We start from the raw sequence: 12,195 nt of genomic DNA, 5'->3' as shown, positions 1-12,195 counted from the left end.
TTTCTGTTGTTTGATGAATAATGTCATAATTCTGGCAATTAGATCTGGTACGGCATTGCAATGGCGATATAACTGCATTAGTGACTCTGTCTACGATTCATAATTCTGAGAATGCAAGTTAAAATCCCACCACGGCATTTTGAGAATTTGAATTCAGTTTCTTAAAAACAAACCTGTAAATCAAAAGCTGGTGTCAGTAAAACTAACCATGAAGGTGTTGGATTGTTGGAAAAACTACGCTGGTACACTAATGTCAGTCTTGGCCTCATGTCACTCCAGTCCTTAAAAGGTCTTGGCCTATACGTCACTCCAGACCGAAACCAGCAGGGTTGAGTATTGCCTGTCCGTCTGAAGTGTCCTCGCGAGCCAATCAGTTGTCTCAGGGCAACGAGGGAATGATAATAAATGGCAGTTTTGGTAAATAAACAAGTTAACGGATGGATATTGAAGACTGTGGAAGGTGTTGACAGCAAACCTTTAGCTCTCGTTTTCATGACGACTTCATGTGCTTGTAAGTACGGATAGAACATTAGAATCTCTGGCTGGAGAGATGGTGCAGGAGAGAGTGCTTTAGTTTCCTGAGACTTTGGTACCGGTTCTGGGGAACGTGTTCTGTACAGGTTGGACAGGTTGCACCTCAACAGGGCCAGGACCAATATAATCACTGACAAGTTTGCTTGTGCTTTTGGAAAAGGTTGAAACAAACTAGGCAGGAGGATGGAAAGCTGAGAATAGATTCAGAAGGAAGAAAAGCAGAGCAGGAAATGGAAGGGAGAAAAATAGCAAAAAATATTTGTAAGGCAGAGCAAACAAAATTTGGAAAATAGGAAAAAAAATGGGGTCTAGTTGTGCTAATTGTTTTATACCTAAATTCAAGGAGAGTAGTGAATAAGGCAGATGAGCTGAGGAAACATTCTGGCGGGAGTACAGATTTTCGCTATTACTGAATAGCATAGAGAGGGTCAGAAATGGCAGCTGAACATTCTCGCTTCAGGGTTTTTAGACGAGATAGAGAGGGGGATATGTAAGGAGGAGGGGTGACAATATTGATTAAAGAAACAATTACACCCTTGATGAGAGATATGTTAGAGGGATTGTCAAATGAGGCTATATAAAATGGACAGGAGCACAAAAGGGGAAACCGCACTGCTGGGAGTGTACTATAGACCTCCGTGGGAGATAAAAGAGCATCGTTGTATGCAAGTTTCTGACAAATGCAAAAACAGTAAGACAGTAACAGAGGGCATTTTAAATTACCCTCCTGTTAACTAGGATACGGTAAGAATAAAAGGTGACGAGGGCATAGAATTACTAATCTGCATTCAATAGAACTTTAGTAACCAATATGTGCAAAGCGCAACAGGAGGAAGCGGGAAATTCTGGATAGAGTGTTCGGAAATGGAGCTGGAAAGTTGGAAGGAGTATCAAAGAGAAAGTACATTTGTGATAGTGACTATAATTTGGTTAGATTGAACATATTTATGGAAAACAATAAAGATAAAATGAGGAATAAAGTTTCTAAACAGGGTGAAGGCTATTTTTACTGGGCTGAGAAACGATTTAATAAACGTGGACTGGAAACTGCTACTTGAAGGTGAACTAGTGTCAGAACAGTGAGGATCACTCGAGGACGTGTTTCAAGAGGTTCAGGGTAAACATGCTCCCATAAAGAGAAAAGGTGAGACTGACTAATCTAGAGCGCGCAGGACGACAAAGTGCATAGAGGGTTAAACAATGCAAAAAATGAAAGCTTATATCAGACACCAAGTGTGAAATACATCAGAAAAAGCAGAAGTGAGAGGAAGATGTAGGGTTGAAATTAAAAGGAAAATTGGGACAGCAATGAAAGGGAATGAGAAAATACTGGTAGATAAAATGAAGAAAAGTACAAAGATGTTATATAAGTACATAAAGGTCAGAGGCTGGCCATTCCACGGCAGGTAACTCACCTGCTGACTCCCCAAAGCCTGTCCACAAGGCAGGTCAGGAGTATGATGGAATACTCTACACTTGCTTTATTGAGTGCAGCTTCAACAACAGTCCTGAAACTCTATCCCATCCAGAATAAAGCAGCCCTCTTGATCAGCACTCCATTCACCAGAAACAAGCATTAATCCCTCCCACACCGACGCACAGTAGCATCAGTGTGTACCATATACAAGATGCACTGCAGCAACTCGCCAAGCTTCCTTAAACATCACCTTCCAAACCTGTGATTTCTACCACCGACAAGAAAAAGGGCACCAGACACATAGGAACACCACCAACAGCAAGTTTCCCTCCAAACCACACACCAGCGTGACTTGGAACTATACTGCCGTTGCTTCACATTTGCTGGGTCAAAAACCGAAACCCCACTTCCAAATATTACTGTGCGTGAACCTGCACCAGATGGAATGCAGTACTTGAAGGTGACTCACAACCACCTACAAACACACAATAAGGGATGGATAATAAATTCTGCCTTGGCAGCGACAATCGCATCTCATGAAAGAAGAACTAAAAGAGTAGAGGATAACTAAGGAAAGAGTAGGGTTTGTTAGAGACCAAAACGTTAACCTATCTGTTTAGGCAGAGGATGCAGGTAATGTTCTTTATGAATATTTTCTGGCTGTGTTACAAAATGTTGCGGCGATGATGATGTTGTAGTCAAGGAGAAAGAGTGTGAAATATTGGATGGGATAAACATTGCAAGACAGGAAGTATTGAAGAGTTTGGCGTCTAAGAAAGTAGCTAAATCTCCAGTCCTAGAAGATATATACTCCAGGTAGTTGAAAGAAGTAATGGATAAAATTGCAGAGGCTCCGACCATCATATTGCAATCCTCCCTGGCTATAAGATTGGAGGATTGTCAACGATGCACTTTTTAAAAATGGAAGGTAGGGATTATCCGAGTAATTATAGGCCAGTTAGTTTAACTTCGGTTGTGGGAAAATTACTAGAATCATTCTGTTGACAGTATAGTACTTCACTTAGACAGGCTTAGATTAAGCAAGGAAAGTAATCATGGATTTAAGGGAAGGTCATGTCTGGCTAATATGATTGATTTGTTTGAGGAAGTGACAGGTAGGGTTGATGAAGGCAGTGCAGTGGAAGTGGCATACATGGATATTTGTAAGGGATTTGTTAAATTCCCACATGGCAGCCTGGTCAAAAAAAAAAGTAAAAGCTCTCGGGATCCAAGGGAGAGGTTCAAACTGGATCCTAAATTGGCTTGGTGGCAGGAAACAAAGGGTCATTGTTGACTAGTATTTTTGCAACTCGATGACTGTTACCAGTGGGGTCTGCAGAGCTCTGTACTCGGTTTCCTGCTTTTTGTACCTTGTGTTAATGATTTAGACTCAAATGTAGGGACAATGATAAAGCATTTCACAGCTGATACAAGAAATGGCTGTGAGTTGACAGTGAGGAGAAAACTTTAGACTGCAGGAAGATATAGATGGTCTTGGCAGTTGGGCAGAAAAGTGGAAAATTGAATCGAATCTGCAGAAGTGTGAGGTCATGCATTTTGGGAGATGCAACAAGGCAAGGGAAACGGAGTACTGTGGATAACAGAGGGACTTTTGAGTCTATGTTCACAGTTCCTTCAAGACACGTCGATAAAGTCGTTAAGAAGGCATATGTCATACTTTATTAGATAAGACGCAGAGTTTAAGAGCAGGCAGGTGCTAAAACTAAATGCAACACTAATGTGAACACAGGGTCAGTACTGGGTGTGGTTCTGATCACCCCATTACAAGAAAGATGTGATTACACTGAACAGGAGCAGAACTTTGCCCGGACTGGAAACTTACAGCTATGAAGAAAGATTGGATAGCCTTGTGTTGTTTCCTTTGGAAAACAGGAGGCTGCGCAGTGAGTTAGTTGAGGTGTAAAAAGTGATGAGGGACCTAGCTTGAGTAAACTTGACGAACTATTTACCCGGGCAGAGGCATTGGGGTGGGAATTGGAGAAAATGGTCAGGACTGGGACAGAGAAAGAGGGATTCAGGTTGTTCTCTCTCACACACACGCACACATACACACACTGCAATCAGCTTACAAATCATCTGGGCACAGAGACCCAGAGCCATGGACACAAAATCGTACCTTCAGACACCAGCCGCATGGAAAAAAAGAATGGTGTCCGATTTTGTCCTAAATCCCAGAACCTGTCACTCAAACACCCAGTCCACCCAAAGTGCAGCTCATCCAACTATCTCTCAGCTTCCTCTATCTGGACACTCCCTCCCAGGTATGGGACAGTCCAAGGTGAGTCTCTGTGTATACAGGGCATGGAGGAGGGATAGTCCAGCCAATGTGCCAAATGGATTAATCCAGACAGAAACCTGTCTGTGTGTGTGTCTCTCTCTCTCCCTCCCCCAAAACCTCATTAATGGGGCAGAAAAGCTGCTGTAATTTAAAACATGGAGAGGCCGGTTTGGATAATGACCATTTGACACAAATTGCATTCAATGTCGTTCACTATTCACCTCCAGTATACCTAAAGGTCAGAAAATGACTGAAAATGTCCCACTGCAGGTACTTTGAAATTCTGGCAAAGAGTTTTTCTGCTGCAATAAACTGTCACTTGTTTCCCATTTGCTTCCTGACTTTTTTTTCGTCTGCTCTCCTGGGGGATTCGGAGGGATTTTTGTTCATCACTTGTCTAAATTCAGGAACTACCAGCGACTCCGCAGCTGACGTCCTGGAGAAATAAATTGCAATCAAAATCTTTCCCACAGTTTGGGGACATGAGGAGAGACTGGTTTCAAGAGCAGAGGGGGATCAGGAAGCAGCAAAGACACATATTGAAGGTGATTGGCAATCTCTGAACTTCAGGCAACATGAAGAGAGAAACAATGACTGGAAATTACTGTCTGGCAGGTTGGTGGAAACAGTTTCAATATGAACTTTTAAAAGACAATTGGATCAAAACTTCAATTCCTCTTACTTATTGTAGAGAAGATATCAGCACAGAATGAGAAGTGAGAAAGAGAGTGATGCCATAATTTAATGATGAGGAACTCAACACGACATATTTAGAGTGTTTTTATTTGTAAATGAATATTTGAACTTTATTTGATTCTGTTGTTTTATTTATGCATTAACTTTAATCACTCAAAACAATTTGCCAAACAGGAACCAGTTGGAAAGTAGCCAGTTAACACAAATTGCATTGAAATTCTTTTATTACGCATCTCAAGTTTACATAAAGTAAATTCCTCAAACTTTTGGAAACTTTCAAACTCTCAGTAACACAGAATCTCACCCTCAAACAATGGCTCAGCATTTTCATCTGCTGGTGTCCCTGTCTCACTGCAGTCATTGCATCCTCTTACCATCTCCATCTGCTGGTGCCCCTGCCTCACTGCAGTTACAGTCGCTCTTCCATCATCTCCATCTGCCGGTGTCCCAATAAGGAATCGGATACAGTTACAGTGGCGTAGTGATAATATCACTAAATAGTATTACAAAACCCAGGTTAATGGTATGGCACTTGGGTTCGAACCCCATCACGGCAAACGGAGGAATTTAAGTTTAATTAATAAAATCCGGAATTTAAAAAAGACTAGTTTATTGGTAACCAAGAAACCGTTGTCAATTGCTGTAAAACCCAACAGTTTCACTGATATCCTTCAGGGAAAGAAATATGCCATCCTTACCTGGTCTGGCCTGCATGTCATTCCAGACCACAACAATGTGGTTGACCTTAATGTCCTTTGAGTTGGCCGACAAAGCCACTCAGTTCAAGGGCAATAAATGCTGCCCCAGCCAGTGACGCCCACAGACCAATAATAAAAAAATACTTCACACTTCCGTGACAAACACAGTGAGGACAGATTGAGGATAATTATATTAAACTCAGATTTAATGTCATCAATTTAGTTAGCCAATTGTGGTGTCTGTCTCAGATCTTGATTACCTCCCCCTACATGGTGAACATGTTCTTGGGCAGTGGTCAGACAATCAAATGTAGCTCTTTAAAAAAACTCATAGGCAAGGATACAAATATCCCCAACAGAAAAAAGCTATAAAATTACTAGCCTTATGTACATCTTTCTGACTTTCACTGGAAAGTTCTAGACTTTTTGGAAGTTCTACACTGTATTACCTTAACAGTTTAAATTCTCATTCTTTATCCCATGAATTTCTTGATTAGTATGTGCATCAGTCAGATCGAACTGCCAATTTCTACTAATTATAATTGTAGTTCATTTTGAGCCCTGGAGAAGCTTTACAGTCCGATGCTTTTTGTTTCTCTATCTAAGATGAAATGCTAATTTCTTAAAATTAACATGCTAAATTACACTGGATTTTCAAAATGTCAAATTATTCCAAATTCAAATGACAGTGTTGTTGGGGCGACAGGTTTTGTTAATGTTCCATTTAATTTCACCCCCAAAAAAAGTTGTTTTATTATACTTAGAAACCACCGAAACTGCGTTTTCATCATTTTCTTTTTTGTTGAATGAAATTTTGACTATCTCCTTAAATATCAAATAAATTCCTCTTTGACTGCATTAATTAACCAGTCATATCAATTTCATTTTGTTTATCGATTCCAATTTCTTATACCCAGGCTTGGTGGTATAGCAGTCTTTTTTTTACATTAAAGACAGAAGTGCTTGCAACTATCTCTTCTTGTCAAGCACTTTGCCTTGGATGATAACAAATAAAACTTTTTGAAAAGGCAAAGCCTTTAGTCCAAATTGTGACTATGCTGTGAAATTTGATGTCTGCAGTTAAGTTCTTAAATTCTTAAAGCTGCTGAATCTCTTGCTGTGGCATCATTTCTCATGTGGCCCTCGAAACTATTGTCACCTGTTTAACAAAAAACACAAATAATCCATTGTGGCTCTGTCTCTGAGCCCAATGAGTTAATCTGCCCAATTATATCTTATAATTTAGAAACTTAAAATTTAATAATGTCCTATATATATTTTTAGTCTCAACTATGCAAAAATTCTGTGGTGAATTAAATGGAAAAACAACAGCTGCAGCAAGGTTAATCCTTCCTGAGGGATGATGCGTTACCTTCTATCAATTGAGCTCAAGAGAATGGGCACTTTGCAGACCTCCAATCGTCTGGTACCTCTCCTGTATCTAGCAAGTATTTGTAGATGATCCTCAGCACATCCGTTATTTCCTCCATGGCTTCCTTTAGCAACCTGGGATGCGATCCATCTGGTCTTGGTGACTTATCCACGTTCAAGGATGTCAGACCCTCTGGTACTATCTGTCTCATAATGCTTATCGAAACTAATATTTCACACTCCTCCTCTTTTACTGCAATGTCTACATCAACCCTCTCCTTTGTGAATTCACAGACAAAAAAAACTCATTAAGAACTCTGCCCACATCTGCTGCATCGACGCATATGTTCCCTTGTCCATCTCTGATAGGCCCTACCCTTTCCTTAGTTATCCTCCTGCTCTTAATGTACGGGTTATCCTTGATTTTACCTGCCAATAATTTTTCATGTCCTCTCTTTGCTTTTCTAATTTCCTTTTTCTACTTCACCCCTGCACTTTCTATACTTCTCTAGCCTTTCTAAGGTATTGAGAGTTTTGTGATCGTGATAAGATTTCCTTTTTTTGCTTAAACTTACCCTGTAAGCTTCTAGATAACCAGCAGGCTCTAGATTTGGCAGTACCACCCTTTACCTTTGTGGGGACATGCCTACACTGTGCATGTAGTATCTTGCTTTGGAATGCCTCCCACTGGTTTGCCACTGATTTTCCTTCAAGTAGCTGTATCCAGTTCACTTTCTCCAGCTCACCTCTCAGCTTCTTAAAATTTGCCATCCCCTAATTTAGAACTTTCACTCATGTTTTATCTTTGTCCTTTTCCATGATTATGCAAAAACTTAATGTAATATGGTCACTATCCCCAAAATGATCACCCACTGTTACTTCCTCCACTTTCCCCAGATTCATTACTGAAGACTAAATATGGAATTGCACTCCCCCCCCCCCCCCCCCCCCCCCCCACCCACGTTGGACTCGTTACGTGCTGGCCAAAAAAAAAGAGTTCTCTTGAATGCAGTTCAAGAATTGTGTCCCCTCTGAGCCCTTCACACTGTTTGATTCCCAATTGATATTGGGGTGGCTGAAATCCCCAACTATTATTGCCCTATAATTTTTGCACTCAGAAATCTGCCTATATATTTGTTCATCTACCTCCCTTGCACTAATTGAGTGTCTATAGTACACTCCTAGTCGTGCGTCCGCCTTTTAAAAAATTATTTCTGCGCTCCACCCATATGACCTCATTTGATGATTCATGCAGCATATCATCAATCCTCAAAGCTGTTGTTGATTCCTTAACTAATAATCTCCTTCTTTTTTCTCCCTCTCTATCCCGCCTGAAATCTCTATCCAGGGATGTTGAGTTGCCATTCTTGTCCCTCTTTATGCCAAGTTTCTGCTATAGCAACGATATTGTGTTACCACGTGTCTTTCAGTGCCCTCAGCTCATTGGCTTTATTTACTATACCCCTTGCATTTAAATAAATACCCTTCAAAACTGCCAAATTCCTGTGTTGCACACTTATTGACCTTTGCTTCTACTGTCTTTCAGAGTCACTCGCGAATGTTCTGCCTCCTGCTCCATGCTCTGAAATTGTCCTAAGTAACACTGTGCTCAGGTTCCCACCACCCTGCCAAGCTAGTTTAAACCATCCCCAACAGCACCAGCAAACTTTCCGCCAGGGGTATATGTCCCAGTCCTGTTCCGGTGCAGACCGGCCGGCTTGTATAGGTCCCATCTTCCCCAGAACCGGTTCAAATGCTGCAAAAATCTGAAGCCCTCCTTCCTGTACCATCTCACTGGCACGTGGCCTTGTGAGTCATCCGGATATTACTAACTTTGAGGTCCTGCTTGCTAATATCTTTCCTAACTCCTTAAATTCAGCCTGCAGGACCTCATCCCTCTTTCTTCCTATATCGTTGGTACCAATGTGGACCACGACCTTTGGCTGTGCACCCCCGCCCTCCAGAATGCCCTGTAGTTGCTCGGGTGATATCCATGACCCTTGCACCAGGGAGCCAACATACCATTGTGGAATCATGTCTGCGAGCACAGAAACGCCTATCTGGTCCCCTAAACATAGAATACCCTATCCCTATTACTCCTTTGTCCTTTCTCCTCCCTCCCTGCACAGCTGGGCCACCCATAGTGCTCTGGTCATGACTCTCACTGCACTCCCCACAGGATCTCTCTCTGCCATCGATACTCAGAACTGAATACCGGTGTTAGAAAGTGGGATGCCCTCTGGGAACTCCTGCCCTACTTCCCTTTACCTGCTTGTCTGTCTGGCAGTCACCCAATCCTTCTACGCCTGTGCTCTTCTAAGCTGCGGGGTGACTACCTCCTGAAATGTGCTATCCATGTAGTTCTCTGCCTTGCGGATTCACCACAGTTGACTCCAGCCGCCGCTTGTGTTCCAAAACCCGGAGCTCAAGCTTCTGCAGATGTGTTTGTCCAGGACACGTGGTGTGTCCACGACTTCCCACATGCCACAGGAGGCACATTTCGCTTGGCCGAGCTGCCCTGTCATTACTTAGTTTTACAAACTAACTATTTTCAATGTAATAAGTGTAATGACTTACCAGTTACTTGCCAGTCAGCTTCTTCCCTGTACCATGCAGGCTGAAAAGGCAGTAAAGACAAGAAAGACTGCAAAGAACACCTCTTTTCCCTAGTAAGTAAAATCCCTCGCACACAACTCACAACCTCACTCTGTCTAAACAGCACTATTCTAACTAGTTAGTATTAATACATTACACTAATTAAAAACATTAGTAGAACTAACCTTATCACTTACAGGGTCGCTATTTGAGTTTTTAAGAATTTTTGTTCTCTGACTTTAAAGGTATTTACAGGCAATAACTGCTGTGACTTACCAATTAATCAGCTTACAGATTTCCTTGATGTCACTGTATGTTTTTTTCCCCTCTTTTCAAACACAGCGCCGACACAGTGAGAGAGAGAGAGTAAGCCAGCCACCGCTCCGGATCCGCCTCCTCCCCAGGTCCACTGCAGACTGCTGCGGCTCCGGATCCGCCTCCTCTCTGGTCCGCCTGTCGACTGCCGCTATTCCGGATCCACCTCGTCCCAGGACCGCCACTGACTGCCGCTGCTCTGGAATCAGTGCTGCATTCCCCCCCCCGCCCCCCCCAAGACCATTATATCATTCCAGAGATGTGATGCCTGAAACTGAATGCGGAGAATGCTGATGCCACTGATCGAGGTATCATACAACTGAAGCATAACATCCATTCCCTACCTAAGAATTTGACAAAATGGACAACATCCCATTATCCCTGGTCATTGTTTTGTCCATGTGTCCAGGAGCCGAGAAAAGATTAAAAGCTTGCACTTTCAAATACCCTTTCTCCCTTACGGCTTGGAGTTTGTCACAATCGAGAAAATACTCTGATTTTTCCTTCTTGGTTTCGAGGTGCAGGGCTTCAAAGTTAGCCATTACTGATTTCATTTAATAGAGTTTTCCCCCCTCAATTCAGCTTCCTATCTCCCTTTGTAAGCTCCCGCTCCCATTTGCATGACTTACTGTCCCGCCTAGTTTTAAGTCGTCTTCAAACTTAGATATATAAATCTTGATTGCTTCATTCAAGTCATGAATAAACATGGTGAAAAGTTGACACACCAATACAAATCCCAAAGAAACATCACTGGTCACTTCAGACCCCGTTTTCAAAGAGTGTGTAGTTGTTGGGAAGAAACATGTTTTAACTTTCATGGCGGAAGGTGGCAACAAGTTAAAGTGCCAAGAGCCCGGACTGCTCAGTTGGCAAAACATCAGAATTATATTTTAACTGGCTCAGAGTTCAAGTACTTGTTCGGTGCTGCATTTTAATCAAGATTCTCAATTGCTGTTCTCATACAATCCAATAAAACCACACAAAAAAAAATCACGATGATCTCTTCTGTTGCCTCAATTTCCAAACTTTTCATTGAAATCTGATTCGTCGTCTTGAATGCTATTGGTGCCACATTTCCCACAGCTTTTTTGAATACTGAGTTCCAGATCTAACCTTTGTGTGAACATAAGCTTTGCACATTCTCTCCTGAATGGCCAAGATCTTATTTTAAGCTTAATCATGGGAACTGAATTTGCCACGTCTAAACGCGGGTGTTAAAGACTAGTTTGTGGGTGGGCGAGTATTTGTGAAGTGAGGTTTATAGAAGCAGTCAGTCTTGCAGCGTGAGACAAATACATTGTACATGCACGATTACAGAATCGTGGAATGCAACACAATCTGACCCTTCTTCTCATTCTATCCTTTTTACTCAATCAATCTCTTCTCAATCTTACCCTTCCCTTCATTTTTAACTCTTCTTTCCATTCTGATGCCTTCTGCCCTACCTGAACCACTTCTCTGCAATGACACCCCATCTGCGCAATCTGATTTCTTCTTCATCTGCCACTTTCTCTTCAATCAGATATTTTCTCAATCTGGAATAAAAACAGAAATTGCTGTAAATACTCAGCATCTTCTCAATCTGACCCCTTTCCCTCATTCTGACCTGTTTTTCCCCGATCCGATCTCTTCTCCCAAATCTGACAGCTGTTCTCAATATGATCCTTGCCCCACCCCGCTCCCTGACTTATTCCCTCCAATTTGACGATTTCTCTTCATTCTGCACACTGCTACCGAATCGGATCCTTTTTCCCAATGCGAACCCTTCTCGCCAATCTAGCTACTTTTCCTCATTCTGATTCCTTGTGTTCAAACTGACTGCATTGGAAAGGTTGATCAGCTGAGGTATCTAATGATTGGCTAATTTGACATTGCCCAGTTTACACTGTGAGCATCAGTTAAAATTAGCCCCATAAAGCTCCAGGATGCTAATGTTGTCTCGAGATGCGAGAAGCAATTACTGATAGGATCCTTAACTGAATTGGATCAGTGTCCCGCTCCTTCCAGGGCTGCAAAATCAAAACAAAACAAAAACAATGTTCCTGAACCTCTAACCGATCCAGATCAGGCATCTCGACACTTGAGGAGGAGTTGCTAATTGAAGTTGGTGATGGTTGACAGTAGGGGTTGTGATTGTGGTCTTGGTGCTTGTTTAGGGTTGTTGCTTGTTCGTCCATAATAAGGACTGATCTGACAATCGGGCAATTCTGCTCACCTGTTGCCATTCATGCAAATCCAGGGCATATTTTCTTGAGGATCCATGCTACCAG

The sequence above is a fragment of the Heterodontus francisci genome, chromosome 28, assembly GCF_036365525.1.
Source record: "Heterodontus francisci isolate sHetFra1 chromosome 28, sHetFra1.hap1, whole genome shotgun sequence".
NCBI classification, from domain to species: Eukaryota; Metazoa; Chordata; class Chondrichthyes; order Heterodontiformes; family Heterodontidae; genus Heterodontus; species Heterodontus francisci.
The sequence above is the reverse complement of the archived record's forward strand: the minus strand, read 5'-3'. Positions refer to the sequence as shown.